The sequence below is a fragment of the Canis lupus genome, chromosome 23, assembly GCF_048164855.1.
Source record: "Canis lupus baileyi chromosome 23, mCanLup2.hap1, whole genome shotgun sequence".
NCBI classification, from domain to species: domain Eukaryota; kingdom Metazoa; phylum Chordata; class Mammalia; order Carnivora; family Canidae; genus Canis; species Canis lupus.
Window position 1 is genome coordinate 24,280,564 of NC_132860.1, and position 14,819 is coordinate 24,295,382.

Below are 14,819 nucleotides of genomic sequence, written 5' to 3' on the forward strand. Positions count from 1 at the left end.
ATACTCTACGTAGATATCTCAAAAGCCTCCACCCCAAGATTGCTAGAACTCATACAGCAATTTGGTAGCGTGGCAGGATACAAAATCAATGCCCAGAAATCAATGGAATTTCTATACACTAACAATGAGACTGAAGAAAGAGATATTCAAGAGTCAATCCCATTTACAATTGCACCCAAAAGTATAAGATACCTAGGGTAAACCTAACCAAAGAGGTAAAGGATCTATACCCTCAAAACTATAGAACGCTTCTGAAAGAAATTGAGGAAGACACAAAGAGATGGAAAAATATTCCATGCTCATGGATTGGCAGAATTAATATTGTGAAAATGTCCATGTTACCCAGGGCAATGTACACGTTTAATGCAATCTCTATCAAAATACCATGGACTTTCTTCAGAGAGTTAGAACAAATTATTTTAAGATTTGTGTGGAATCAGAAAGGACCCTGAATAGCCAGGGGAATTTTAAAAAAGAAAACCATATCTTGAGGCATCACAATGCCAGATTTCAGGTTGTACTACAAAGCTGTGGTCATCAAGACAGTGTGATACTGGCACAAAAACAGATGCATAGATCAATGGAACAGAATAGAGAACCCAGAAGTGGACCCTCAACTTTATGGTCAACTAATATTCGATAAAGGAGGAAAGACTATCCATTGGAAGAAAGACAGTCTCTTCAATAAATGGTGCTGGGAAAATTGGACATCCACGTGCAGAAGAATGAAACTAGACCACTCTCTTTCACCATACACAAAGATAAACTCAAAATGGATGAAAGATCTAAATGTGAGACAAGATTCCATCAAAATCCTAGAGGAGAACACAGGCAACACCCTTTTTGAACTCAGCCACAGAAACTTCTTGCAAGATACATCCACAAAGGTAAAAGAAACAAAAGCAAAAATGAACTATTGGGACTTCATCAAGATAAGAAGCTTTTGCACAGCAAAGGATACAGTCAACAAAACTCAAAGACACCCTACAGAATGGAAGAAGATATTTGCAAATGACGTATCAGATAAAGGGCTAGTTTCCAAGATCTATAAAGAACTTCTTAAACTCAACACCAAATAAACAAACAATCCAATCATGAAATGGGCAAAAGACATGAACAGAAATCTCACAGAGGAAGACATAGACATGGCCAACATGCACATGAGAAAATGCTCTGCATCACTTGCCATCAGGGAAATACAAATCAAAACCACAATGAGATACCACCTCACACCAGGGAGAATGGGGAAAATTAACAAGACAGGAAACAACAAATGTTGGAGAGGATGTGGAGAAAAGGGAACCCTCTTACACTGTTGGTGGGAATGTGAACTGGTGCAGCCACTCTGGAAAACTGTGTGGAGGTTCCTCAAAGAGTTAAAAATAGACCTGCCCTATGACCCAGCAATTGCACTGTTGGGGATTTACCCCAAAGATTCAGATGCAATGAAACGCTGGGACACCTGCACCCCGATGTTTCTAGCAGCAATGTCCACAATAGCCAGACTGTGGAAGGAGCCTCGGTGTCCATCGAAAGATGAATGGATAAAGATGTGGTTTATGTATACAATGGAATATTACTCAGCCATTAGAAATGACAAATACCCACCATTTGCTTTGACGTGGATGGAACTGGAGGGTATTATGCTGAGTGAAGTAAGTCAATCGGAGAAGGACAAACAGTGTGTTTTCATTCATTTGGGGAATATAAATAATAGTGAAAGGGAATATAAGGGAAGGGAGAAGAAATGTCTGGGAAATATGAGAAACGGAGACAGAACATAAAGACTCCTAACTCTCGGAAACCAGCTAGGGGTGGTGGAAGGGGAGGAGGGCGGGGGTGGGGGTGAATGGATGACGGGCACTCAGGGGGGCACTTGACATGATGAGCAATGGGTGTTATTCTGTATATTGGTAAATTGAACACCAATAAAAAATTAATTTATTAAAAAAAAAAGATTCACACCATGTCTCATCACACGCGGTCTCCAGGAGTTTGCACTGTGCTATACTTTCTCCGTACTGGTGCTCCCCGGAGACCCCCATTGGCCTGAGGTCCTTCCCCACCTTCCCCAAGGCTTGAGCATGGTCCTGGTGAGTTGGGAGACTTTTTCCCAAAGCGACACGTGGCTCACTGTACTATGTCTATTGCTCTGCAGTTAGGTTTTGAAGGAGCACATCCCTGCCCCCCCTCCCGGGGTCGGGCACAGGGGCCTCGTGTGCTGCACATGTCAGAAGGCCAGTCGGTTCCCACAGTCACTGAGCCCTTCACTGATGCAGGATTTCGATGTGATTCCCTTCTGTTGCCAAATCACAGAGCGGCACTCAACATCCTGCAGCCCCCACACCCTGAGCCCTCCCACCCAAGGAAAGGTCTCCCTGTTGGCACCTCAAGAGATGGATGTGTGGTCAAATTCAAGGGGTAAAGCCATTAACGCAGGGAAGTGCTGTTAAAACTCAGCTGGCATTGGGACCTGGGATACCAACCTCTCCCACTAGATCCTTGTATTGATCCAATTTTTTTTGAAAATTTATCCTCTCAGATTATTTCTTTATTGGATGATTTGCTTGTTTAAGAGACAGGCAGGGAACAGGGAGTAGGAGAGGGAGACACGGGCTCCTCAAGCACACTCTACCCGAAGCTCAGAGCCTGCCAGGGGTAGGATCTCAGCATGCTGAGGCTATGGCCTGAGCCACAACCAAGACTCAGATGCTAAGTGTCTGAGCTGCAGGCGTCGAGCCCCGGGTTCCTGCTGTGGGGACTCCTACCCTCCACAACCACTGAGAGCTCGGGCTTTGGTCTGTTCTCCAATCCCAGGGCTCCTGGTGGCTACAGTGCTGGCTGCGCATCCCATCTGTCCCACCTCAGGGTGAAAGGGCCTCGGCCGGGAAGTGGAATCCAATCTGCCTGACAAAGCCCACCCAGATGGAGGTGCTGCAGCACGAAGTCCAACAACTGCTGCCCGCCTTGCTGCGCAGGGACATCATCTCTATTTTCAGTTTCTTAGATGACTATAATGAATATGCCAGCACCGAAGAGGTGCTGGATCTCCTGTTTACCAAGGGAGCACCCTGACCCTCTGCAGCCCAGTGGGATGGGCCACCTCCTGGTTGGGATTCTGGGGAATGTTTCTGAGTTTCCCGGCCCCTCGGGCTGCTCCTCTGACTGGAATAGAGTCACATAGGGCCTGTGGCAGGTCAGCTAGAGGGGCTGTGCTTGTGCTCACCAGCCATGGTTCTCTCCCCATGATGAAGCCTGGGCTTCCTCCCCCACCCTCACCAGGGTCTTGAGCTGGCTTGTTTCCCTATTGAAAGGGAGTTTTGAGAGTCCATCGGGGGTCTGTGTCCTGGAGCAACCAGACTGGGGACACCAGGGTGCCCCAGGCCCACTCGGATATCAACCATGGGCCTGGCCGGAGCCCTTTAATTCCTCAAGCATTCAGGAATCCCCAGCAGATGTGGGCGCTTCTCCAGGAGATGCCCGTGGCCCCACACACAGAGCTGACGGCCCCCCAGGGCTCCGGACTTGTCTGGGGTCAGAGGGTTATAGCCCCCATGATGAGAGGTCACGTCCACAGGACGATTCATGTGATGCCCCCCGCCCTCCTCTAGATATGGATGCATCGTAGCTGCCCATGACGACAGCGATGCAGTCCTGCAGCGGTGGAAAATGTGAGTGGGCTCTTGCTCATGCAGGAGGGCCTCCCCTCTCCAGGAGGGCAGTGAGGGGGCTGTGGGTCAGAGGGGCTGCTGGACCCTTACCCCACACATCTCCAATTCCTGTGACAGAGTAAAGGTCTAGGGGCCCTTCAGGAAAAGAGCAAAGGAGAACTGTGGATGGGGTGTGGGCTTTGTGGGAGAGCACTGGGACCCTTAAGGGAGACCTTCTCCATGCCCTCCCCCTCCAAACCCTCTGTCTACCCCACACCTGGGCCCCGGAGCAGAGGGTGTGGGGAGCATTGCACTCACCAATATGGTGGCACCTGGACCCAGAGGCACAGCAGGTGCTCAGGAGTGCCAGTGAGGGCTCATGGATGAGGCAGCCCCCACCCCATGGGAGATGGGAGATTAGAGTCAGTGGAAGGACACCCCCTGGGAGCCCCTCATGAGGGAGGCAGCGCAGAGCCACAGGAGGGAAGGTTGAGGTACTGGGCGGATCCTGGCAAGGCCTGGAAAGACACAGAGCCCAAGCCCTCCTCACTTGGACATTCCCAGAGCGACAGTGTGTGCAGTGAGGGCAATGACAGGCCAGACGCCCCCCATCCCCGAACACCTGCCGGTGGATTCTAGGGGCAAGTGGGCATGGAGCCAGGCTGAGGAGGGAGTCCCACTTCCCCAGGAAAGACAATGATGGTCACAACACTGGTCGTGGGCTCCCACGCACAGAGGCTTCATGCCAGCCCCTCCTCAGTGAGCAGGCCTGTGTCCGGCAGGACCGCCAGGTGGCAGGTGGACCAGGAGCAAGACTGGCCTCCAACAGCCCCAAGCGGGAGGCGGGGGGCCCTGGTTCTTGCAGTGCTTCCCCAGGACACCTGTGTGTGAGGGAGCCCTGTCTTCTGACGCCTGTGCCCCCTTGTCTCTCCCCAGGGCCATCTCCTGCATCCTGGATATTTGGCTGGACTACTATGGGGAGGATTTTTGTCAGCTCCCAGAATTCCTCTCCCTCACAAAGCTCCTGGAATTCATGAGGCATGAATGCCAGGCTCACACCTGGAACACCGTGCCCCGCGTTTCCTCAAACAATTCAGACACCCCCATGCAGCGGAGCCAGAGGCTGGGGGTGAGGAGGACTGGGGGTGGCCTAGTTGGGGACAGGGTGGGCCCCACAGATCAAGCCTCCATGCAGCTGGGCCGGTAGCAGTGGGTAGGTTCATACAAGCATCCCCACGGGCTGAAGTCTGGGAAGACCTCCCAGGGCTCTTGCACTCACTCACGTTGAGCAATGCTAAGAGTGTCCTTGATTTGGGAGGGACATGGAAAGTCCTTCCTGGTGATGATACTTTGTCTTCTTGGAGCTACAGCTTCGGCCCGAGAACAACACCTGAGGGCCTCACTTGAGGGCCTGAGGTGATCGAGCCAAGCTGGTCCTGGCTACTGGAGCTGAGGGCTTGGCCTGAGCTGAGGTGCCAGCTGCTGAGTCGAAGCCCCTGCAGATAGTGGTCACTGCTCTAGTTCACTGTTATGCTCTGGAGGAGCCACCTGCACCCTTGGGAGCCCTGGAGGATGAACAGGTGCCACCACCTGCTATTGAGGTCGTCGATGTGCCAGAGCAGCCACCTAACTCAATGGAGCAACTGGCTTCAGACACCGAAAAACACCCTGAACCACGCCAAGAGCCTACCCCAGCTCTGACTGTGGGGCTTGCTGAAGCTTCAGGGCCTGAGGTGATCGAGCTGGTCCCGGCTGCTGGAGCTGAGGGCTTGGCCCGAGCTGAGATGTTGGCTCCTGAGTCTAAGTCAGTGCATTTGGTGGTCACACCTATGGTTCCCTGCCCCAATGAGGAGGAGCCACCTGCACCCTCGGCCTCCCCGGAGGAAGAGTAGGCACTGGCTCCTGCAATCAGGGCTCCCAAAGTGCCAGAGCCACCACCTGCCTCTGGAGCAACAGGCTTCGATACCTGAGCAACACCCTGAACCACCCGGGAGCCCTCCCCAGCTCCTACCGTGGGGCTCGGGATGGCTGTAGCCCAACGGAGGCTTCCCTCCCCGTCTTTGCACTGCTTCTATATTTTGTTTTTCTTTAACCTCTATAATGGCTTATGAATTTATTTGTAATATAGGATTAGTTAACTTGGCACAAAATTTACTCTGATGCTTTTAAATTATACATCGTGGTACTTTACGTCCATTCACAGAGTCACAGGCCCTTGAGCCCAGGGCACTGGGGGACACAGCCTAAGATCTGGTGCTCCCCCCAGGACAGGCAGAGGCCGGGAGGACACAGGACAGCCAGGACGCTCCTGCTGCCAGGTGGCCCCGAGATGTTAAGTTCAGTGGCCCTGGCCCCCAGAGCATCCAGGCCCCTGTGGACTGGGAGCTGTGGTAGTTACTGTGGGAGCCGACTCCAGGGCTGGACAGCTGGCTGCCGCCACTGTTGTTGTCCCTCCTGGTGTCACCCTGCACCTGGGACTGAGCAGGGGCCTCACTGGATAAACAACTCCCACTGAGCTGTACAACTGGCAGAGGGCTGGGCAGCTCCCCCAGGTGCACACACCTGAGAATCAGCACAGCAGGGCCCTCCCCCAGAAGACCAGCAGGAAGGTCAGGGGAAAAGCAAGTTATTGATGAAGCAGGACTGCAAAATTCCAAGGGAAGTCTAGGGATTTAGAGTATATAGGATCAGAGGATACTCCCCTTTGTTTTTTCTTTTCTGTTTGTTTCTGTTGTTTCCCCACCCCCGTTTTTATTCTTTTTTATTTCAACTTTTTTTTTCTCTTTTTCCAGTACAACTTGTTTTTGGCCACTCCACACTGAGCAAAATGACTAGAAGGAAAACTTCACCTCAAAAGAAAGAATCAGAAACAGTCCTCTCTCCCACAGAGTTACAAAATTTGGATTACAATTCAATGTCAGAAAGCCAATACAGAAGCACAATTATAAAGCTACTGGTGGCTCTAGAAAAAAAGCATAAAGGATTCAAGAGACTTCATGACTGCAGAATTTAGATCTAATCAGGCTGAAATTAAAAATCAATTAACTGAGATGCAATCCAAACTTGAGGTCCAAATGACAAGGGTTGACGAGTTAGAAGAACAAGTGAGTGACACAGAAGACAAGTTGATGGCAAGGACAGAAACTGAGGAAAAAACAGAAAACTATTAAAAGACCATGATGACAGGTTAAGGGAAATAAATGACAGCCTCAGAAGGAAAAATCTACACTTAATTGGTGTTCCCAAGGGCGCCGAAAGGGACAGAGGTCCAGAAACTGTATTTGAACAAATCATAGCTGAGAACTTCCCTAACATGGGAAGGAAAACAGGCATTCAGTTCCGGAGATTTAGAGATCCCCCCCCACCTTAAATAAATAAAAAATACTCATACCTCGAATTTTAATAGTGAAGCTTGCAAATTCCAAAGATAAAGAGAAGATCCTAAAAGCAGTGAAAGATAAGAAATCACAAACTTTTAAGGGGAGAAGCATTAGGACAAGAGCAGACCTCTCCACAGAGACCTGGCAGGTGAGCAAGGGGCAGCAGGATATATTCAGGGTCCTAAATGAGAAGAACCTGCAGCCCAGAATACTTTATCCAGCAAGGCTCTCATTCAGAATAGAATAGAAGGAGAGATAAAGAGCTTCCAAGATAGGCAGAAACTGAAAGAATATGTGACCACCAAGCTGGCTCTGCCAGAAATATTAAGGGGGACCCTGTAAAAGAAAGAGGAAGTCCTAGGAAACAATCCACAAAAACAAGGACTGAAGAGGTATCATGATGACCCTAAATTCATATCTTTCAATAGTAACTCTGAACGTGAATGGGCTTAATGACCCCATCAAAAGGCGCAGGGTTTCAGACTGGATAAGAAAAAAAGACCCATCTATTTGCTGTCTACAAGAGACTCATTTTAGACATAAAGACACCTCCAGCGTGAAAATAAAGGGTTGGAGAACCATGTACCTTTCAAATGGTCCTCAAAAGAAAGCAGGGGTAGCCATCCTTATATCAGATAAAGTTTTTCTCAAAGACTGTAGTAAGAGATGAAGAGGGACATTATATCATACTTAAAGGATCTATCCAACAAGAGGACCTAACAATCATGAATATTTATGCCCCGAATGCGGGAGCCGCCAAGTATATCAATCAATTAATAACCAAAGTTAAGACGTACTTAGATAATAACACACTTATACTTGGTGACTTCAATATAGCACTTTCTACAATCGACAGGTCTTCTAAGAACAACATCTCTAAAGAAACAAGAGCTTTAAGATACACTGGACCGGATGGATTTCACAGATATTTACAGAACTTTACATCCAAACGCAATTGAATACACATTCATACGTCCCGGAAAAAGGGTCCTGCTCCTCTTGTCCTGCAGCGACAGAGCAGCAGAGAAAACGGTTCGGTGGAGAGCCACGGCTTGACCAACGCCTCGTCGTCCTCAGTGATAGGGGACCAGGAGTACCAGAGTCAAAGTCCAGATGTGCTGGTGACCGCGTCCTTCCAGGCCCTGACGCCTGCCAATAGCCAGGCAGAGAGCGTCAAGTCCAGGCCTCCTGATGCTGGGGGCAAAGCAGACAGCTCCGAGGACAGCCGCACAGAGATGGAAGGTCGGAGCAGTCTGCCAGCAACATTTCCTCAAGCCCAGCCAACCTATGTCAAAGTCCAAGTCCCTGGTGCGTTTGTTGGACCCGCGGCCATGTCCCCAGGTGTGACAGCTTTGCCAGCGGCCCGGCCACGCCGACAGGCCAAACAACAAGGCTGCACACAGTGTGGGAAGAATTGCTCCTCGGCGAGCGCTCTTCACATTCACGAGCGGACTCACACTGGGGAGAAGCCTTTCGTGTGTGACATATGTGGGCGAGCCGTTACCACCAAGGGCAACTTGAAGGCCCACTATATGATGCATGGGGCAGACAATAGCTCGGCTCGCCATGGGAGGAGCTGGCCAGTGAGAACACCATGGCTCTGTTAGGAGCTGATGGAAAGAGAATCCCTGAGATGTTTCCAAAGGATACCCTGGCCCCTTCGGGGAACATGGACCCTGTCCTGTGGAACCAGTACACCACCATGCTCAATGGAGGTCTGGCCATGAAGTCCATTGAGAGCTCTGTGATCCAGAGTGGGAGGATTCCTACCCTCCCAGTCTCCCTGGGGGCCAGCTCCATTGTGAACAACACCCCTATCTCCGAGATGGATGGCTCCCAGTATGCCTTCAGTGCTGAAGTGGAAAAACTAGGTGCTGCCCACAGCATCCCCAAACACCAATTCCCTCACTTCCTCGAAGAAAGTAAGATTGCAGTCAGCTAAGCTCTTTGTCGAGGGAGAAATGCAGGCAGAATGACCTCTAGAACTCTACTTTTTTTTCCTTGTTAGAAGAACCCATCTCCTCCTGTTTTTCTTCCTGATGTGCAAATGTTTACAGCTGTGATCACAACCTCAGGCAAATCCTACAATCAGATGTTGTTATGCTGCTTTGCAAAAAATAAAAAATAAAAAAGAGAAAAGATTGGATTGTTTGTTTCTTTGGTGTTGAGTTTAATAAGTTCTTTATAGATCTTGGAAACTAGCCCTTTATCTGATAGGTCATTTGCAAATATCTTCTCCCATTCCGTAGGTTGTCTTTTAGTTTTGTTGACTGTATCCTTTGCTGTGCAAAAGCTTCTTATCTTGATGAAGTCCCAATAGTTCATTTTTGCTTTTTTCTTTTGCCTTTGTGGATGTACCTTGCAAGAAGTTGGGAAAAAGACATGAAGACAAATCTCGCAGAGGAAGACATAGACCTGGCCAACATGCACATGAGAAAATGCTCTGCATCACTTGCCATCAGGGAAATACAAATCAAAACCACAATGAGATACCACCTCATACCAGTGACAATGGGGAAAATTAACAAGGCAGGAAACAACAAATGTTGGAGAGGATGCGGAGAAAAGGGAACACTCTCACACGGTTGGTGGGAATATGAACTGGTGCAGCCACTCTGGAAAACTGTGTGGAGGTTCCTCAAAGAGTTAAAAATAGACCTGCCCTACGACCCAGCAATTGCACTGTTGGGGATTTACCCCAAAGATACAGATGCAGTGAAACGCTGGGACACCTGCACCCCGATGTTTCTAGCAGCCATGTCCACAAGAGCCAAACTGGAAGGAGCCTCGGTGTTCATCATAGATGAATGGATCAAGAAGCTGTGGTCTATATATACAATGGACTATTACTCAACCATTACAAATTAAAATGACAAATACCCACCATTTGCTTTAATGTGGATGGAACTGGAGGGTATTATGCTGAGTGAAGTAAGTCAATCGGAGAAAGACAATCATTATATGGTCTCATTCATACGGGGGAATATAGAAATTAGTGAAAGGGACTATAGGGGAAAGGAGAGAAAATGAGTGGGAAATATCAGAGAGGGTGATAGAACATGAGAATCTCCTAACTCTGGGAAACAAACAAGGTGTAGTGCAAGGGGAGGTGGGCAAGGGGATTGGGTGACTGGGTGGCAGGCACTAAGGGGGACACTTGATGAGATGAGCACTGGGTGTTATACTATATGCTGGCAAATAGAACTCCAATTAAAAAAATATATATGTAAAAAAATTCAAAAGGTGCACTTCCAACTAAAAAAAAAAGAGAGAGAGAGAGATTGATTTGGTAATCAAAAATCCCCAACAAAGGAAAGTCCTAAACAAGGTGGCTCCACTTGTGAATTCTACCAAACATTTAAAGGAGAATTAACAACAGTACTTCTCAAAAAATTTCAAAGTTTGAAATGTAGGGAATACTTCCTAACTCATTGTGTAAGGCTAGCAGTACTCTGATACCAAAGCCTAACAGAGATGCTACGAGAAAAGAAAGTATAGACCAAGATGCCTTATAAACATTGATGTAGAAATCTTCAACAAAGTACAAGCACAATTAATTCAAAAGCATATGGAAAGGATTATACACCACCATGGCCGACCAGGATTCTATTACTCAAATGTAAGTATTCTTCAACATAGGCAAAGCAATCAAAGTAGTAGAGTGCATGAGAAAAATAACAATAAACAGAGATCTCAATTGATGCAGAAAAAGCATCTATAAGGTTCACCAGCTTTCTTAACAAAAGCCATCGATAAACTACTAATAAAAGGAAATTTCCTCAGCATATTAATCATATGGGAAAACCTACAGCTAACATCAGACTCAATGTTGAGAAACTGGAAGGTTTTCTTTTTTTAAGGTACAAAGCAAAGAGGTCAGAGTTCATTACTTCTATTTCACTTAGTAGTGGAAGTACTTCTCTGAGCAATTAATCAAGAAAAAGCATCAAAATCTGAAAAGAAGTAAAATTATCTCTCTGCACAAGTCACTTGATCATATATATAGAAGACCCTAAAGGGTACAAATACACACAGACTGCTAAAGAAACTTTTTCTTTTCAAATTGCAACCTGTAGAATTGACATGCAAAAAGCAGTAGCATTTCTAAACAATAAAAATGAACACCAATAAATATAATTAAGGAACTGGAGGGTATTATGCTGAGTGAAGTAAGTCAGTCAGAGAAGGACAAACATTATATGGTCTCATTCATTTAGGGAATATAAATAATAGTGAAAGGGAATAGAAGGGAAGGGAGAAGAAGTGTGTGGGAAATATCAGAAAGGGAGACAGAACATAAAGACTCCTAACACTGGGAAACAAACTAGGGGTGGTGGAAAGGGAGGAGGGCGGGGGTGGGGGTGAAAGGGTGACGGGCACTGAGGGGGGCACTTGACGGGATGAGCACTGGGTGTTATTCTGTAAGTTTGCAAATTGAACACCAATAAAAAATAAATTTATTATTAAAAAAAGAAAAAAAAACAGTTCAATCATGGAGACACTGATCATGAATGGGACTAGACAAAGAATACTGATCTATAGTGTCAGGTCAATTCATCTCCAAAATGATGGGCAATAGGTTTTACAAGGGATTTTTTGGGAGTGTTGGGCCTGAACATTTTTTTGTAATACAACAGACTCAGCTGACAATTAGGTGGGGAATACAAGAATCTGGAGCGGGATCATGAGTTATATTTTTATGAACTAAATCAGCTTCAATTTGAACAAATAAAATAGTCATCTGCTGAAAAATAAAGGCTAAAAACAGAATAGGGAAGTATCAAATGAAAAGTCCACTGGCCAATTTGCATGCACCAAGGTTGGACCTGTTTCCTCCTCAATTCAAGGGTCCATGGGGATTTCCTCTTTTCTTTTTTTTTTTTTTTAATTTTTATTTATTTGTGATAGTCACAGAGAGAGAGAGAGAGAGAATGAGGCAGAGACACAGGCAGAGTGAGAAGCAGGCTCCATGCACCGGGAGCCCGACATGGGATTCGATCCCCGGTCTCCAGGATCGCGCCCTGGGCCAAAGGCAGGCGCCAAACCGCTGCGCCACCCAGGGATCCCTTCCTCTTTTCCTATACAATCCACCAGGGGGTCCGATGGACAGTTTGAGATGCTATGAACTCTGACCTCCGTGGACTTAGCAGAGCAGAATGTCCTCCTTGGTGGAGTGACCTCAGCCAGTCAAGCCATGACCTTCCTGGAGCACACAGCTGACCCATGTCCCAGGACGAGAACCCTGCCCCCGTGGGACAGCATTGGCAGTGACACAATGGTCGTTCCCAGGTCTCCAGCCTGCCAGCTTTCACACTGGAAAGACAGCACGGGTTCTCCTGGGCCCTGGCACTCAGACACGGCCAGGGTATTGCCAGTGCAGATGGAGGGCTATGCACTGGCCCCAAAAGAATACTTTTACCCCCTATCTCTCTGTCCTCTGTCCTCTATCTGACATCCATCCCTGCATATGTCACCTTTGGGAAATGTCTCCATCTTCTAGTATCCACCTGGGTTTCTCTCATCCTTTCTGTGGTACCCCTTCAATTCGGTCCTGGAGATGTTTTGTCAAGTCGAATGCCTTGGATACACATGTGGATGACAGGTCATATTGCTACTTTGACATCCAGAGAGTTGGATTCCCATCATTCATGGACATTTGCAGTGGACTCTTTGAGAGACCATTTTTCATTGGCAACTAGAAGGCAGTTTTGCCTCTCTCCTTCTGAAAGACAATCATTATATGGTCTCATTCATACGGGGGAATATAGAAATTAGTGAAAGGGATATCAGGGAAAGGAGATAAAAGATGGTCTCCACTCCGGGCAAGGGAGCAGGTCCCATTAGTACATGGCAGCTAGGAAGTGAATCTATCAGAAGTACACAAAGTCGGATCATTTCAGCTGCTTCGGAAGGGAATGCCTGTTTTCTCACATCCACTTGCAAAAATGGAGTCAAACTGCATTGCGCATTGTCAATCCCCATCATGAATTTGAGTGAATAATCTGGGAGGTGGTCTTTCTAAGAATTTTGGAAGTCCATGCTGATGGACTGTGGCCAATACCACTCCTACTGTCTCTGCTCCAGAATATGCTCCTGGGTTGATTCCAAGTGAGGGAACACTCCTGGTATATCCATACCCTATACCAGTTTGTCCAGAATTTAACTCTTCTTCCATATCTGGATGAGAGTGGATTTTCCTTTGGGAAGATAGCTTTGGTTTGGTTTGGTTCGGTTTGGATTTTTGTTGGCGGAGAAGCAAAAGACACGAGAGGTGACTAGAGGGGGAGAACAGGCCTGCTCAGGACTTCTTCAGCTAGCCTTTCTCACTGATCTCCCTGGGCACATGGAAGGAATCCCCTCAACTGCCCATGAAGTGCCAAATCTGCTGGAGAGCCCAGCATTAAGGCCCTTCGCTCAAGCCTGCCTGCCTCCTCACCCCTGTGCCCTGTATACCTGCAGGTCCAAGAATCCTTAGGCTACTTCACTAGCTCCAATCCTGAGATTCCCCTGTGAGGATAGGCCTTTCTACCCTTGGACCTCTGGGATCTTCATAGGCTTCCAGAAGGTAGGGAATGTTTGTTTCCCCACCTATACATCGAGTGGCCAGAAATCAAGAGCCAGGAAGCTGGGTTTTCCTCAGAGGCCATGAGATAGCAATAGGGCAGCATTAATGCGATGAGACAGGGGCTTGAGGCTCAAGGGGCCAGACTCTGACCCTGGTCACATAACGACTGCATGGATGGGAGTTACGGAGGGCTTGGGAGCAGGAGAGGGATCCCAAACCTGCTTCTGTACTGTCCTCTGCCTCTTAAAAATCTAGTGTGCTCATCGAGGAGCTCCTCCACCCTTCAGCTACAGGCATCTGCAGAGAAAGAGAGAGCACCCTTCAATAGGTGCTCTGGAGTGAGGAAAGACCAGTCAGTTGCTCTTCCTAAGAAAGGAATCCTCTCAACACCACTATGGCTTTGTTTGCTTTGGCTTGGTGTGGTATGGTTTTGTTTCCATGGGTTCTCATCAGAGATTTCTGAGAGAGAGAGAGAGAGAGAGAGAGAGAACTGTAGCCTGTATCTCATGCTAGTTGGACCAACACGGACCCAGTTGTCAAACATTGCTTCCTAAAGCATCTCGAGGGTGAAAAATCTCCATGCCGAGGCCTCAGAAAGGAGTCATCATGATCCAACATTGAAGTGGGTTCCAGAATATGCATAGAGGGAAACCACCAACTCATCCCCTTATAGACCAACGTGTGACCCTGGCCCCTTGCAGTGCACATGGCACCCACACAGGATGCATGGGGATCAATGTTCCCTATACAGCTCTTCATGCAGGAGAGCTGGGTGTACCCTAGACCCTCGATGTCTAAGAATCCCCCGGTCATAACATGCTGCTGTCTCTTCTCAGGTAATTAAGGCTGGAGGAATTAAAATAACTATAGAGAGGTTCAGAAATGCTGAAAAACAACAACAACAACAACAACAACAACAACAAAAACAACAACAAAACCCCACAAAACAAAATCAAAAGAAAGACATGCACACTATTCATTGGTGCTAACATTTTATTAAGGGAAATAAAACACTACACACGACTCTAAGGTAACATTCAAGAACAAAAATGAACTACATGGGTGAAATATTGCCCATCAGAAATCCCACAAAGCTACCACCAGAGAGTCAAGAAAAACTCATGTCAGGAGAGAATACGGCATCCATTTGCAGAGCACACAGTGGGTACGCCATGCTGAATCCCCAAATGCAGACATGCGTAAACCAAAGAGAGCTTAACATCT

General features: G+C 47.5%; 1 pseudogene; it reads left to right on the top strand.

Annotated features, from left to right (window-relative positions):
- Positions 1-6,724: 6,724 nt before the first annotated feature.
- On the top strand, positions 6,725-8,972 carry LOC140615313 (sal-like protein 4 pseudogene; annotated as a pseudogene).
- Positions 8,973-14,819: the final 5,847 nt, after the last annotated feature.